This window comes from Pithys albifrons, chromosome 8 (genome assembly GCF_047495875.1).
Source record: "Pithys albifrons albifrons isolate INPA30051 chromosome 8, PitAlb_v1, whole genome shotgun sequence".
Lineage (NCBI taxonomy): Eukaryota > Metazoa > Chordata > Aves > Passeriformes > Thamnophilidae > Pithys > Pithys albifrons.
Window position 1 is genome coordinate 35,288,051 of NC_092465.1, and position 15,284 is coordinate 35,303,334.

A 15,284-nucleotide genomic window follows, 5' to 3' on the forward strand; every position below is an offset into this window, starting at 1 on the left:
ACATCAAACAAACAGGATAATTAGACAAATTCGCCAATTAGACCGGTTATAATTGCCACCAGATCTGGTTTGGAGCAGTTCTGAGCCAAAGGTAAAAAAGACACAAAAAAGACAACAAACTTCATCCCCAAAGACCACCAGAGAACCTCACCCCTAATTACCAGGAGGAAAAACACAAGAAAAAAGTGCACAGGGTGGAGAAGACAGATCAGTTCTCAAAACTCATTATTTTTCTAAGAAAATAATTCTTTATGCATAAAGAAATAATGAATATGTATCAATTACTTGCATATAAACAAGTTGTTAACTCGACCAGGTGTGAGTGTTTTGGAGGAGTCTCCCCCTGCACCCGGGCCTGGAATAAACGTCCCTCTCTATAACCTTATCTGATATAGAGTCTTTATCCCACAAATCCCTGCAGCCCCACCTGCTGCCCACGGACTGCAGGACTGCAACGCTGCAGCTCCTCTGTCACCAACAGCACTGCTGGAAACCCAGGGGTGTAAGAAAATGCCTGTGGGAATCAACGATTAGGTTTTAATGCAGCAGGAGATAATGAGGCAGTTGTAAAATCAACACCTAATAATCTAATTTTCTACAACTTTATGAAGCACTGGTGAGTGCAACAGGATTTTACAAGGGATGTTTTGACTCAACAAAACTATTAGTCAGTGCCTTAGTTTGCTGTTTGACACTCAGCATGGAGTAATCTGGTGGGCTCCTGCCTTGAACTTAAAGCTTTTCTCTTTGCTAAGAGCAATTGCTATTGCTGTGACATTCAGTGACTCCCTCTTGAGGAAGGAAAAGCCCAATCAAATCCCCACATACCTCAAAAGTAAGAAATTGGGCACCCCAAGTATAATTCAGAAACTCTCTGAACATGTCAGGAAGTTTTTAGGACAAAGATAAACAGTATTTTCCAAGACAGTGACTCCTCCATGGACAATAATTCCCACTTCCCAGCACTCCTGCATTCTTGGTCTGAGAACACATCTACAGATATTCTGAATCCACAGTAATATGTTAATATTTACTGTATTCCAGCAAATCAGGTTTGACCCCAACAGATATTTCACTAAGAATTTGCCAAACTGCACAGCATTTCCCGTGTTTTCCAATTCACAGAAGTTGTAACTGTGGTTTTGGACTAAATAGGGGTATTTGTGAACAATCAAATGGAGCTGGCATGGATCCTGGCCAAAGAGCTGGTCCTATGATGAATGAAGGAAGAGCTGTCATCCTCATCCTCAGCACTGTTGTTATCAATACAGGAATCAAAAGACAGCAAGCACTTCTATTACAGAGCAATGAAAAGTCAGACAGATATAAAAGCATTTTCCATTGGACCAAGAGCAGACAAGAAGTGTAAGGAGAAAGATGCTTCTGCATGTGAATAAACCTTGTGATCATTTTTTATAAAGCATAAAGCCAGAGCAGATTTAAGGAAAAGGGTGCCTGAAGAACTAGAGAGATTTGAGCCCAGGAGCCCCCACTGTGCAGAAAAATAGTTACAATGGGATTTAATTCCATGACTGGTAGAAAATCCCCTTCTATCCCAGGACCCAGGAGAGTTTACAAGGGGCTTTTTGTGGGTGAAGGCAGAACTGATGATGCCTCTGAAGTTACATAATACCACAGAATCCCATAATGGTCTGGGTGGGCAGGGAACTCAAAGCCCACCAAGTGCCACCCCCTGCCATGGGCAGGGACACCTTCCACTATTCCCAGGTTGCTCCAAGCCCTGTCCAACCTGGCCTGGGACACTCCCAGGGAAAGGGCAGCCACAGCTGCTCTGCCCAACCTGTGCCAGGGCCTGCCCACCCTCACAATGAAGGTTTTCTGCCCAATATCCAATCCAACCCTGTCCTCTCTTAGTTTAAAACCATTTCCCCTTGTTCTGTCACTATCTGCCTCTAACATATACTAATTCTCCCGTGAAGTTCATTTTGTGTGGGAGTTTTGTGATTGTTTTTTTATAAACTAAGTTAGTCTCACTTCACCACACCAAGGAAAATTTTTAATGCCAAGGAGACTGTAATGGGCTGACAGCATTAAAATCACTATTGCCAGCCATGAAATCCTTTTTTTAGGAACAACCCTGTTTTGGCCAAGCTTTGAGCCACACATTTTATAACTACCTGGGCTGCTGGAAGGTGTCCCTGCCCATGGCAGGGCTGGAATGGATGAGCTTTAAAGGTCCCTTCCAACCCAAACCCTCCTGGTAATCTGTGATTATTACCCAATGTTTCAAGACAACATCCCACCATAGATTGGTATATGGGGTTTCAAAGCTGAGGCTCCACAGAAGCCACTGGTTAATATCATGATGGATCAAATGGACAAGAAAGGGAAATACTTTCTGTGCAGAGTGTGAATCACCACCATGCCCTTGTCTAAATTCTCCCCAAGGGTCACCAGAGAGAACAAAATGTCAAGCACTGTCCTAGAACAGACAGACTGAGCACAGAAGTTCAAAGTACTGCATGGAGATTCACAGGGACCATTCCCATCCCAGAAATCCCTCTGGATTCCTTTGGCTCTGGCTGCCAGCTGTTAACACTGCTCCTGTTTCTGGGCAGGGAAAAGGCACCCAGCAGCTGCCAAGAGTTCATTTGCTGTGCATGACCTGCCCTCTGTACCCCTTCATTGCTGGGGTAACACTGCACTTCTCTCTTTACCCAAACTGCAGCAACTCAGCTGGAACAGGGGAACAGCCTGTGTGTGTCCTCACCCTTTCCTGTTGGGATTCTGATCCATAACCCCTGGGGCAGAGCTGTTCTGTCGTGTTTCCAGCTGAGCCACTCCATTTCTCAATAGCAGGAGAAGCAGGGGAGGAAGCAATGAAAGTTTTTAAAAGGAACTACAAGGTAATACTTGAGCACTTCCCCATCCTCAAAAGCACCTTGAACAAAATGAGCACAACAAACAGGGAGAAATGAAGAATATTATCTGCCATTTCAACTTCATGCCCTTTCTCTCTCTGCCTCACCTGGCTCCTTGAATGCTCATCTTGGTGGAGACCAGCTGGGAAGTTCCCTTTTTGTGCCTTACCATTTCCCAGCTCAGGCTTAGAACAGCTGAAGCAGCTCCACAGATGGCAGATCAACATTCCAACAACAGGCACCCCACAAAAGCATTGAGAGAAAGCAGAGGACACTTCAAATCAAGCAACAGGACAAGGATAAACTTCCCCCAGTTTGTTCTTTTTTATGGCAGTGCAATATTAACTCCTATTTCTGTGTGTGTGGAGCAGTGGGATGCAGTACCAGCCATCAGATAACACAGGCAGGATTTTGGTAATTCCTGATATTTCAACTGTTCAAAAAAGGGATTATTGATGGAATTTAACTCTGTTAGAAGTACTAGTCTGAGTGTGGAGCTCCTCTCACTGAAAGGACAATCTCCTGGACAAACACAAGTTTGACCTTGCAGAGATAAAGTCCCAATATCATGGGCCCTTGAAAGCTGGGTTACAACAGAGCAGAGTTACAACCCTCTCTCATCACCCATCCTGCTGCTCACAAGCATTTAAAACCCTTTTTGACAATTTATATTCCTAAATGCAGGCACTTGGATTTCCTCTAAGTGTGAGAGTGCATCACATTTGAAGAACAATGAAGTCATTCCCATGTGCATGTCAGCCCAGAAAGCTTTAAAAGTGCATTTTGGTGTGAAATATTAATAGGTACGAACAGAACACTGGCAGATTCTTTCTGTAAAAGCCCTAAAAATAATTCAAAAAAATAAATCCACCAAAAATAATTATGTAATTTTCAACTTATCAATGCTGAGTGACTAGAAACTGGGCACCTCAGGCTTTTATGCACTTAATTTGATGGAAATGTTCTGAGAAAGTTTCATTAAGCTTTAAAAATGAGGAGGAGAGAGGAAAAGCTTTGGATGCTTGAGATCAGATTTAAGTGAAAAAAAACCAAAACAAACCACCAAAACCCAAACAAAAAGGAACAAGGAACCTCTAGTCAACACACTGGAATTGGAGACACTCCCACCAGTTTCAATGCACAGCTCCTCTCCAGCTCCAGGGGTTTCTGGGAATTTGGCTGGAATTAAAGTAAAGATGTGCAGTAACCCAGAGGAATCCAACTGCAGGTGATCCCAGGGAGGTGTCAGCACTGACCCAGCACTGCCTGAAGATACAGAGCCAGCAAGGAAAACTGGCAGAACTAAAAAAACATGCAGTTTTCAAGTAGCAATAAGTACTTTTCACATTTGCATCAAAACTGAACTTCATCAAACCCACCTTCTTCAAAAGGAAGGACACAAACCTCCATAATCAAGTCCACTTGGGTATACCCAGAATGTTCAAGAAAAATAACAAGTTCATTGACTCATTGAGGCTCATGGTAATATTGCTGCAAAATTCAGCCTGCTCTCCTCAGTAATCACTGCTATCACTCACTGCTGTAAAGCTCATAATGAGCCATCCCAAACAATGTGTTTTTCTAGTCAGAGTTTATACATAAGCCTGTTTTGCATGTCTGAGATCATACACAGAAATCAAAGCCATGTGGCACAAAGACAAATGGTACCACCAAAGAAAATGCTCTCAAATGGTAATTTAATCCAAAGAAAGTGCTCCAGTGAAGAAGTACATCTGTTTTCACAGAGCCCTAGTACTAAAACACACTGTCAGATTGAGTGAAAATGAACATATGCCTGGGACTATCCAAGCCCCCGTTCTTTGGGAACTGGGTGCAGCACACAAAGCTCTCACATTAACTCCAATTTCACACCACTCCATGGGCTAAAAGTGTCAGCTTCCCCCACGACAGGGTGCACTTAACTGGATATCCAAATGTATCCTGGGTAAAATGCCTTTGATGCCTGGTAACCAGAGTGGGGTAAGTGGGAAGGCACCTCCAGACATCCAGGTTAGTCAGAACTGAACTGAGCGTGGTTCAGTAGCTCAGAGGACATAAATCCCACAGCCTCTCCAGGCCCTTTTCTTGTGTTTGAACATCCTCAGGCTACTTTTTTTTTCTACTATCAGAGAAGCACAGAGTGGTTTGGGTTGGAAGGACCTCAAATATCCCAGTGGGGGGATTCTCTCCAGCCCAGCCCAGGACAGCACTGGCATCTTGTGCCAGGGAACTGCACTGGCACATTCAGCTTCATCCCACAGATCCAGTGCAGGACATTTTTATTACCCCAGGACAGGATTTACCAGGGAGGGCACCACAAACATTCACTCAGGCAATCACCAACCTCCAGCTGAGCTAGGAGCAAACCTGGCAGCTCTAGGGAATATGCTGCCTATTCCCTATCCCTGCCCAGAGGTAACTTGGACAAGTCCTGCTGTTCTGTTTGTTTTCCTGCTGCCACAGAAAACAAAGGGACAACCATCAATCCCTTGGAGGAATATTGAGAGTGTGCCAGGAGAAATGTTCAGCTGCAAAGTGAGGGTGGAAATCAAACCAGCTGTGGCACTCACCCCAGATCCCTCTGAACAACTCATTTCTAGAAAACAATTATGAGAGGCCAGGGACACTTTCATGGTTTGAATTAAAAAGCTGGATTCATTAAATTTGCTGAAATAGGAAGCAATGAAAAAGTAGGTGTCAGGGAATGGAGAGACAAACAGAACACAAGAACTATTGTCAAATTCACAGGGAAAAAAACAAGATAGGCACAGCCCAGGTCTGAGGTGGGAAAACCTGACTGAATTCTTAGTTTGAGTGGCCTTCACACACAAGACCCAACTCCTCCTCACATTATTTATTTAGTTCTCTGTTCTCAGCACAGCTGCTGCTGCAAAGTCAGTTTGAGAAAAGTAGGAGGATGGAGGGAAGCTGCTTCCAAGAAATTTAGCTCAGGTCAGTGAGCAAGAACTGCCCCCCCCCCCCCCCCCCCCAAGACAGGAAGGTTCAGAAAGTTTTGAGCTAAAAAGAGCCTTTAAGAAAGAAACACTCAAGGCAACATTAATAGACAGATGTAGCAGCTCTGACAGGAATTTCAGCTCGCAGGGAGAGGTGAGGAGGAAGAGATGGAGCCAGTGGAAAAATGTGCCCTGGATGCTGAGGCCACACTGATTAAGAAACTGTTTCAGTCAATACCCACTGAAAACTATAGTTGAAAGCAAACAAACACTGACTACACTTTTTCAGATTCTTACAAGGAAAAGATTCATGGAAAATCTATGAAGAAGCTTCCAAGTAATTATAAAGTAGCAAAGGTATATTTCTTTCATTGACCACTATCTCAATAATTAATCAGCTGCTGCTGTCAAGCCTATGTGCTTAAAAACACTGAGCAATGTGCTCTTTATAAGGGGTGTTGATCAATTTGATTTTGTGTTCATCGTGTAACATTAAAATGAAAGGTAAGTGATTTAGAGTAAACCATGAATTTGATCCACTCACACATTTCACTGCTATCCCAAGCCCATGAGAAGGTGGTGTCTGGGGACCTGGGTGGGTTGGATCAACTTTAAGGGGAAGAACAGCATAAGCCCAAGGTGCACCACTTACCTGGAGTTACTTCCAGAGAGCTGCTGTAGGAACTGCTGCTCCCAAGACATCCCCCAGGTTTCACAGCCAGGAGGGGAGGATAAAGAGCAGCATTTGCACCAAAACCAGAGTCTCCACCTGCAGATTCAACCAGCAGCAAAAAGGGGATCAGACAAACCCCTCCTGCTCTCCCTACCTGAACAGATACCATAGACTGGGGCAGTAAATGGTTCTAGAGCCCATTAGTGTTGCATTTCTGTAAGGTCAGTACATCCTCCAACCCTGGTCCCTCTTGCCTTTCCTCCAGTCCACCCTCAGCAGCACAAGAAGCAGCCACCCATTCCTTCCCCAAGACACTTCAGTTACAAGGCTGAAGACACTCAATCCCAGGACCAGAAGTGCAGGTGAGAGTGTGAGAATGTTTAATGCAGCGAGGTTACCTCAGTGGGAATCCAAGGGAAAAGGGGGAAGCAGAAACAAACTGCCACAGATCTGACAGAACCACCGTGGAGACACCGACACTGCCAAACTCTGGCAGTTCTCTGAGCACTGTTAAGTCCTGCAGAGAGCAACAGCAGCAGTAATTCTTCAAAGACTTGTAAGTCTTCAAGTTAGTGGCACTGGTAACATTTTTTTGGTCTTAGACTCTTACCAGAACACACACTGTGAAGACATGGCCCTGAATTTGAAGAATTACTGCAATTACTGCTAATTAACAGGCCTCTAAGAATCGGAACAAGAAAAGCTGGGAGGACACTGACAGAGCACCACAGACACACTACACAGAGCTGGGAAAGGAAATAAGGAGGGTAGGGAATATGGTTAAAATATAAAAAGGATATTAAAGCCAGCTTCAAATACTTAGATTGTAAGTGTATATCCCATCTGCTAGCAATTCTTTGCATCTCAAAAGAGTCTTCAGCAAGTCAGCACCATTCAGCTTTTCACACTGCGAGTGGCAGTATTAGAAAGATCTGTTCTAAACTTCCCCATCATCCCCAACTCTCCAGCTTCTCCCTCCTACCAGATGGCTGCAACCACAGAAGTAGAGCATGTGTCTCAAACTGCTTCTCCCTAATTCAGGGGAGAACACATTCTCCATCAATTGAGAAAAATAATGAAAACATTTATGATTTCCAGCTTCTCTGAAGCTGCAGGGAAAGGTTCCCACTCTGACAGCTCGGCCTGCAATCTGCAGGCAGCAACATTTAAGGAGTAATTTGAAACTGAAAGAGTACTTTTGGGCAAAGTGTCTCAAATGTCAGACAGATCTACTAAAACAGCTCTTGACAGACCAATCTATAAGCCTTTCTTCTCTAGTGTGAGATCCGTATCGATTTTTAAAATAGCAATCCCATTACTACACATTAACAGCATGGATAAACATCTCCGGGTATTTAGGATTGCAACAGGACAAAGACAATGAGAGGGCAGTAATTTTCCATTACATAGAGGGTGAGGTTAAATGGAGAAAGGACCAGCTTAACAGTTGGTGTCTGAAAATCAAGTCCATCTCTAAAGCAAGTTTCCAGCACAGCAAGAGCTCTGCTGAGCGTTTATGTTGCCCAAGTCCCCTCCACACATCCCAGTCTGACCCGTTCACAGCAGTCAGCTCCAAGTCCCTTACTCACCACACTGCCCCCCTCCACTGCCTATCGGGAAAATGCCCTTCTCAGGTGTCCAATAGTCACAGTTTTAGGGGTAACAGGAGAATCAGGAGCAAGTACATACACGTGTGGCTCAATCAGTGTGAACGCAGCAAAGGGACTCTGTCTCAGAGGTCTTTTCCAACTCAAATGATTCTGTGAAAAGAGAGAGAAATGGGAGACCCAGCATTTCTGTTATTAATTGTTTGGATTTCCAGGGCCAGAAAGACCAACTCCTGCCCTCCCCAAGCCCCCGAGCTGCTCTACAGACCTGTCCCCTCATCAGAGCCTGTAAGGCTGAGCACATTCCCAAGAGTGCCACTGTCACAGCCCAAACAAACCAAACCTATTGCACAAACCCTTGCTGTTCTCCAGCCCAGGGATTCCTTGAGCTCAGCAGGCTGCTTTGTGCATTGCTCTGGCCATAGACCATGGAATCACAGGATGGTCTGGGTGGGAAGGGACCTTAAAGCCCACTCAGTGCCACCCCCTGCCATGGGCAGGGACACCTCCCACCAGCCCAGGTGGCTCCAAGCCCTGTCCTACCTGGCCTAGGACAGTTCCAGGGCTGGGGCAGCCACAGCTCTCTGGGCACCTGTGCCAGGGCCTGCCCACCCTCCCAGGGAAGGATCCTTCCTAATATCCCATCCTGCCCTCTGGCAGTGGGAAAACATTCCCCCTTGTCCTGGCACTCCAGGCCCCTGTACAGTCTCTCTCCATCTTTCTTTCAGGTTCCCTTCAGGTCCTGGGAGGGCCAATGAAGTCACACCAAAGCTTCTCTTCTCCAGTCTGAATGATCCCAATTCCCTCAGCCTTTCCTCTTGTCTCCACCAGTTGCCAGAGTTGTGTAATAACCGGTGACCTGACTTATATCCTGGATTCTAGATATGGAATAAGCCACCAGAATGTCAAGGTTGCCCTCCCAAACCCCAGTGTTTCTGCTGCTCACACAGACCTGCCCCAGCACACACACATTTAGGATCTCATTTTCAAATGAAGCTGCACAATCACAAATTGGCCTTGTTTTCAGAGACAGCTTGCAGACATTCCTGGTTATCAGCACACTGGACAACAGGGGGATGCTCAGGGGGGCACACCACCTCCAACTCGCAGAATCACAGACTATTCTGAGTTGGAAGGGACTCACAAGGATCATCAAGTCCAACTCTGAAGTCAGTGGCCCCCACAGGGGATTGAACCCATGACCTTGGCATTGTTACAACCAAGTTTTAACCAACTGAGCTCATCTCAACTCAGCCAAGTCTTCTGTCTTTCAGCTACCAGAAGTGATCAATACCAGAGTCACATATGGAACCTGAGCCTGCCCTCCACTGCCACCACTGAGAGGGCACCACCCAGGGCAGAGGGGCAGCCATGGGCCCCAGGAGGCTGTTTGTTCCTGTGTGGGGCACACAGCAGCAGCTGGGAGGTCACATCTCAGCCTCCCAGCAGCCAGGCTTGGAGCAGAGCAGCTGTGCTGCACCAAGGGTGGCTTATCCAAGGGCACAAGTGTCACACACACTTTTCCATCACCACCAGTTACACTGACTGGAAGACAACATTTTCCCACCAGGCTGAAAAAAGCTGCCATTCCTGATGTACCTTCCCAGCTGAGTGTGGAGCAAACTCTGCAAGCACACAAGGACTTAAGGAGGTGGTATCACCCACTGCCCCCAGCCAATCCTGGCTCCTCCAAGGCCTGCCACCCCCAAGCACAGCTCTTCTCCATGTGCTGTTCCCCCTCTCCCACCTCAGACAACTCCTGCTCACATCCTGCAATTGCTTTTTGCAAGTGCCCTCTTACAGAAGAGGGAAAGAGTCACAAGAACAGACCTAACTGTTGCTCCAGCTCCTCTGATATGGCAAATAGCCTTGGATTAGGCTGGAGGTGAGTTGACACATGGGCATCCTGCCTGGAACAGCTCCAGAACCTCCACCTTGGCCCTGCACAGTTTAGCAGCCAGGGATAGTAGTGGCCCTTGGGCCACTGGAGTGGTTGGGTCACCTCAGAACCAGGACACCTGACCCAAGGGACAGTCCACAGGATTCAGCACCACACTCAGCCAAGAAAAAGAAAGGGAATCTTTGGGCCTTTTCTGGTTTGTTCCCCATTCTGCTGGGGGGGCAGAGCGAGGCAGGGGCAGTGCCACACAAGCATCCCTGGGCTCCCAGGCCTTGCATGTCCTCTGAAGGTGTCACCCAGAACCCGAGAGCCCAGGTGTTACCAGGCACAAGCTGCTTGCACAGGGTAGAGCTGTGACCTCCTTCGGACTCTGAAGTGCAGAAATCCACTGACAGAGCTCAGACATAGCAGCCAGTCTTTCCATTAGGGCCCTTCTACACACACCCCCAAAACCTGGGGTCAGAGGAGTATCAATTTGCTTTTTAAATGGATTCTGTGCCCTTAAGGCTTCAGAACATAATGGAAACAAAAACAGAAAAAAACCCTCCAACAGGTCACCTACTAGAAAGGGATAAAACCCAAACCACTAAAGCAGAGATTTAAAGGCAGGTGCATTTTCTCAACAGATCTGATTCTGCTATGAATTACCCAAGGCTGTTACAGAAGTTCACATTAGCCTTTCAGCTCCATCAAAGGCCTGCACAGGCTTTGCCAAGAACAGGGGAAAGTTGAAAGACCAAAAAAATAGAAAAAGGAAGACCATTCTATTTCCACAGTTACTCTTACAAAGCCAGTGGAAAAAAGCAACCAGAAAAGTTTCTGTACAAACCCACTGCCACACAGTGGCCAGAGCTGCTGTCCTTCAGGAAACACCTCTTGTGTCCATCATTTGGACTGTGTTGCACCCTGGCCCAGAGAGAGGCAAACAGAAGGGCAGAGGGTACTGTCCCATCCCATTCACATACCTGTTAAAAACCTGAGCTGCTTTCTGCAAAGTACTCCCAACAGATGCCCAAAAGATCCTGCAGGAGTAGCCAGACCAGTGCACAGAGCATGTTTTCCTGCCCCCTGCTTCCCTACTCCCCTGTGTTCCCAATATAAGGAATTCCTGGCTGACAGCCAGGCTGGGGGCTGCTCCAGCTGCTCTGAGAACTCCAGGACAGCAGCAGGACACCCCAGAGACACACCATGAAGAGCAACTCAGGTGTGAATGGTTTGGCAGGAGCAGTTGGGTGTGCAGCTGGAACAGAGCACAGGTTTAGGTAAAACACATCCTGAAGCCCTTTCTCACCAGAGCAGCACCACCAAAAGGCAGTTGGTTTGTCCCTGCTGCTTCCACACAACCTGCTCTGTGCCTGAGCCCCCAAACGGTTTATAGACATTAACCACCTCCCCACACAATTCTTTCAACCTCAAACCAGCATGAAGAGGACAAAATTGGAGTGTTTTCTGTTGTGTGAGTTTTGTTTGGGTTTTTCTGTTTGTTTTTAAACAAGAACCATGCTTTAAAATACCGGTTTGTGTTCCAAGAACCCGTCTCCTTTCTGCCACTAGATGTCCTACAAGTAAGAGGAGAATCCAGATGAGAGAGCTGTCAGCTCATTTGGATGTTCATTCGAGCTGCTTGGAACTCTTATTATTCCACTCAGTAAAATCTTTCTCAGATTTTGATAAAAATCAAGAAAAGATTGTTACGGTATTGATACATTCATTTCACTGTCATTTTTGTGGTATATTAGATGTTATTCCCATATTCAGGATGTTTCTACTTCTCTAAGTTTTAACTATAATACAACTCCGACAGGGAAGCACACAGGGAAGGTACTTCCCCCACGGAGACATTTCTGTTGGCGTTTCCTTCAACATGAAAATAAACCTTCAGGTATCACTTAAACTACTTATTTCACCGAACATTCTGAGGAGAAAATAGCTAATTTTATGTCCCTTTAGATGCTGAGAAACGCAGGTGATGGAGCATCAAACAGGGCACCAAGCCATGTGCTGAATGCTGAGCAGCATTACATCCACCACTGGCACAGCCCCACAGGCAACAGGTATTTTCTGCTACAAGGACAAGATTCAGCCCATCATGGACACCAACCATTTGACAGCCATATAAGTCAACCCTATTTTTATTTCACAGAACAGTTTCCTGATTTTCTGTCACCACTCATGTCTCAACACACAAGCCCCATAAATAAACCAAGGAAGGGGATATTTTATTCATGAACACAAACCCCATCCGAGTTCTGAGGAAGCTTTCAAGGTGTCCCATCTCCAGGCATGGAGCTGTGCAATGGAGAGAATGACAAGTGCTCAGCATAACAGACTGGGCAGAAGATACACAGCCAGGCTGTGAGAAGAGGCTTCTCTGATCTGCTCTCAGCCTGGAATTTGGTCTCAGGTCTGACTTGTGCATTCTGTCTGCTTGATCTAATTGTCACAAGTGACCAGCTAAGGATTGACATGAGAAAGAGGCCAAGGAAGTGACTTTAACCCAGGACTCAGCTGATAGATGCCAAATTACACAATACAACTCCCCTGGCAAACCTGGATTTATTTCTGCAACAATTCTCTTCAGCCATAGCAGATCAAACATAGAATCATAGAATCGATTGGGTTGGAAAAGACCTCCAAGATCATCGAGTCCAACCCTTGGTCCAACTCCAGTCCATTTACTAGATCATGGCACCCAGTGCCATGTCCAATCTGTGTTTAAAAATCTCTAGGGATGGCAAATCCACCACCTCTCCGGGCAGCCCATTCCAATGCCTGATTACTCTCTCTGTAAAGAATTTTTTTCTGATATCCAACTTAAATTTCCCCTGGCATAGCTTAAGCCCGTGCCCCCTTGTCCTATTGCTGAGTGCCTGTGAGAAGAGACCAGTCCCCACCTGGCTATAACTTCCCTTCAGGCAGTTCCAGACAGTGCTGAGGTCACCTCTGAGCCTCCTCTTCTCCAGGCTGAACACCCCCAGCTCCCTCAGCCTCTCCCCACAGCACTTGTGCTCCAGTCCCTTCTCCAGCCTCGTTGCTCTTCTCTGGACCCGCTCCAGCATCTCAATATCCTTTCTGAACTGAGGGGCCCAGAACTGAACACAGTACTCAAGGTGTGGCCTCCCCAAGGCAGAGTCCAGGGGAAGGATCACTCCCCTCGTCCTGCTGGTCACGCTATTTTTGATACAGGACAGGATCCCATTGGCCTTCTTGGCCACCTGGGCACACTCTTGACTCATGTTGAGCTTCCTGTCAATTAGTACTCCAAGGTCCCTTTCTGCCTGGTTGCTCTCCAGCCACTCTGTGCCCAGCCTGGAGCGCTGCAGGGGTTGGGGTGGCCAAAGGGCAGGACCTGCACTTGGCCTTGTTGAACTCCATCCCATTGCAATCAGCCCATCTCTCCAGTCTCTCCAGATCCCTCTGCAGAGCCCTCCTGCCTTCCAGCAGGTCCGACACTCCCTCCCAACTTGGTGTCATCATCAAATTTGCTGATGATGGACTCAATCCCCTCATCTAAATCATCACTAAAGATGTTAAACAGGACTGGACCCAACACAGACCCCTGGGGAACACCACTGGTGACCAGCTGGATGCAGCTCCATTCACCAGCACTCTCTGGGCCTGACCCTCCAGCCAGCTCTTAATCCAGGAGAGGGTACACTTGTCCAAGCCATGGGCTACCAGCTTTTTCAGGAGTATATTATGGGGGACAGTATCAAAGGCCTTGCTGAAGTCCAGATAGACACACCCACAGCCTTCCCCTCATCCACCAGGTGGGTCACCTGACCGTAGAAAGAGGAGCTCCAACACCAGGGTGCAGGACAGCTCCTTGAGAACTGGCTGGGTGTGCTTGAACTGCACATGGAGCTATCTGTGAGCACTAAATCAACACCCTGCAGACAGAATAAACCCACTGTATTTGGTATTAAGAGAAGACTGAGCACAGAGTTCAATTATGCCTCCTCTGGAAACTGGCAATGAATATTTTGATAAATATTTAAGATTGTACCAACAATTTGATGGAAACACAAATAGATAAAAAACATATTTTCATTATTACTTCTTCATGAATTAGTACAAGAGGCCCACAGCTTGCTAACTGACCTCTTTGGACAATGTTATTTTAATAAGTGCTCCAGTTCCCCAAGTGTCTCACATATATTAAGTTTTCCCTCACCGGCATACACTCAGTATTTTAACAAACACCTTAATTTCTTCGATAGATTACTCTCCCCTTAAGACAGCACTGTCGGGGAAGGTCACTGGTTGGCAGTCCTTAAGCTCAGTTCCATGTCACCCACCAGTGCCAAGCCCCATTTCCCCAGCTCGGCTGCAGGTGGAGCTGTCTGAGCGCTGTGCTGAGTCGCCTGTGCCAACAGACAGCGCTTCCCTCCCGGCCCAGCAAAGGCATTCCCAGAGCAACGCGCAGCCTTTCACACTGCCATCCTCTGGCAAAATAAGCATTTGCAATATTAATGATAGTTATTTTTGTCCTGTGGCGCATTCAGTCTTCGAAGAATAGCGGGAAGTTTTGCCTAGTTATTTAAAAATTTTGATGGCAAAAGATCCAATAAGTGATTAAAATAGAGGGGCGTTCCCCCACCCAAGGTGCAGTTTTTTGCACTGTTTCTACAAAGATATGAACATATGGTTATCTACTGAGTTACATACACTTATATCATGATATCTAAGGCCAACACTATTAGAACATACGTTTTTCAAAAGCAGAAGTTACAGGAGGGATGGTGGAGGGGAAGGTCAAAGCAGACTGAACATCAAGGAGTTGGCTCTTGGTGTGTCTGACCAGAGGCAGGCACTGGATGACTGATCATGTCTGGGGGTCTGTCCTGTATAAGAATGAGAAGCAACTCAGGACCTGCTTGGATTTGCCAGAAATGTTGGCACTTTCCTGTTTCACTTAAGCACCTGGACTCCAAGGAGCTCCTGGCATTGCTGGCTGAGGTTACAGCTCTATCCCAGGCTACCAACAGGGACAGCACAGCTCTCAGCTGTCCTAAAGGAGGAAAGGAATTCCTCTCCCACAAACACAAACCACTCGGGCATTCCATCAAGCCAACAAACATACATTCCCAGTATCCCTTCCTCCTAGTACCCAATCTAAATCTGATGCAAGTCCCACTACAGAGCCCTCATGTTCAGAAATCCCAAGAGGCACTGCTGTGGTGAAGATGAAGTTACCCCAGGACTGTGTCCAGGCAATTCTCTCTGCTGTGGATCTCAGCCACAAAACAAAGAACTGTCCAGTGTGCC

At 46.6% G+C, this 15,284-nt stretch overlaps 1 protein-coding gene across 3 annotated transcripts in view; it reads right to left on the reverse strand.

Moving 5' to 3' along the window:
• The window catches only part of TRPM8 (transient receptor potential cation channel subfamily M member 8), a 103,561-nt gene that overhangs the window by 33,969 nt on the left and 54,308 nt on the right, over positions 1 to 15,284 (reverse strand). For 2 of the 3 annotated variants that reach the window (XM_071562359.1, XM_071562358.1), the window contains 2 exons: positions 8,199 to 8,269; positions 6,489 to 6,605 (listed from right to left, as the gene is read on the reverse strand). The gene's annotated coding sequence lies outside the window, so the exon portion shown is untranslated. Of the gene's footprint in view, positions 1 to 6,488; positions 6,606 to 6,907; positions 6,932 to 8,198; positions 8,270 to 15,284 lie in introns of those variants that run through there. The other variant, XM_071562362.1, reaches the window with a different exon arrangement.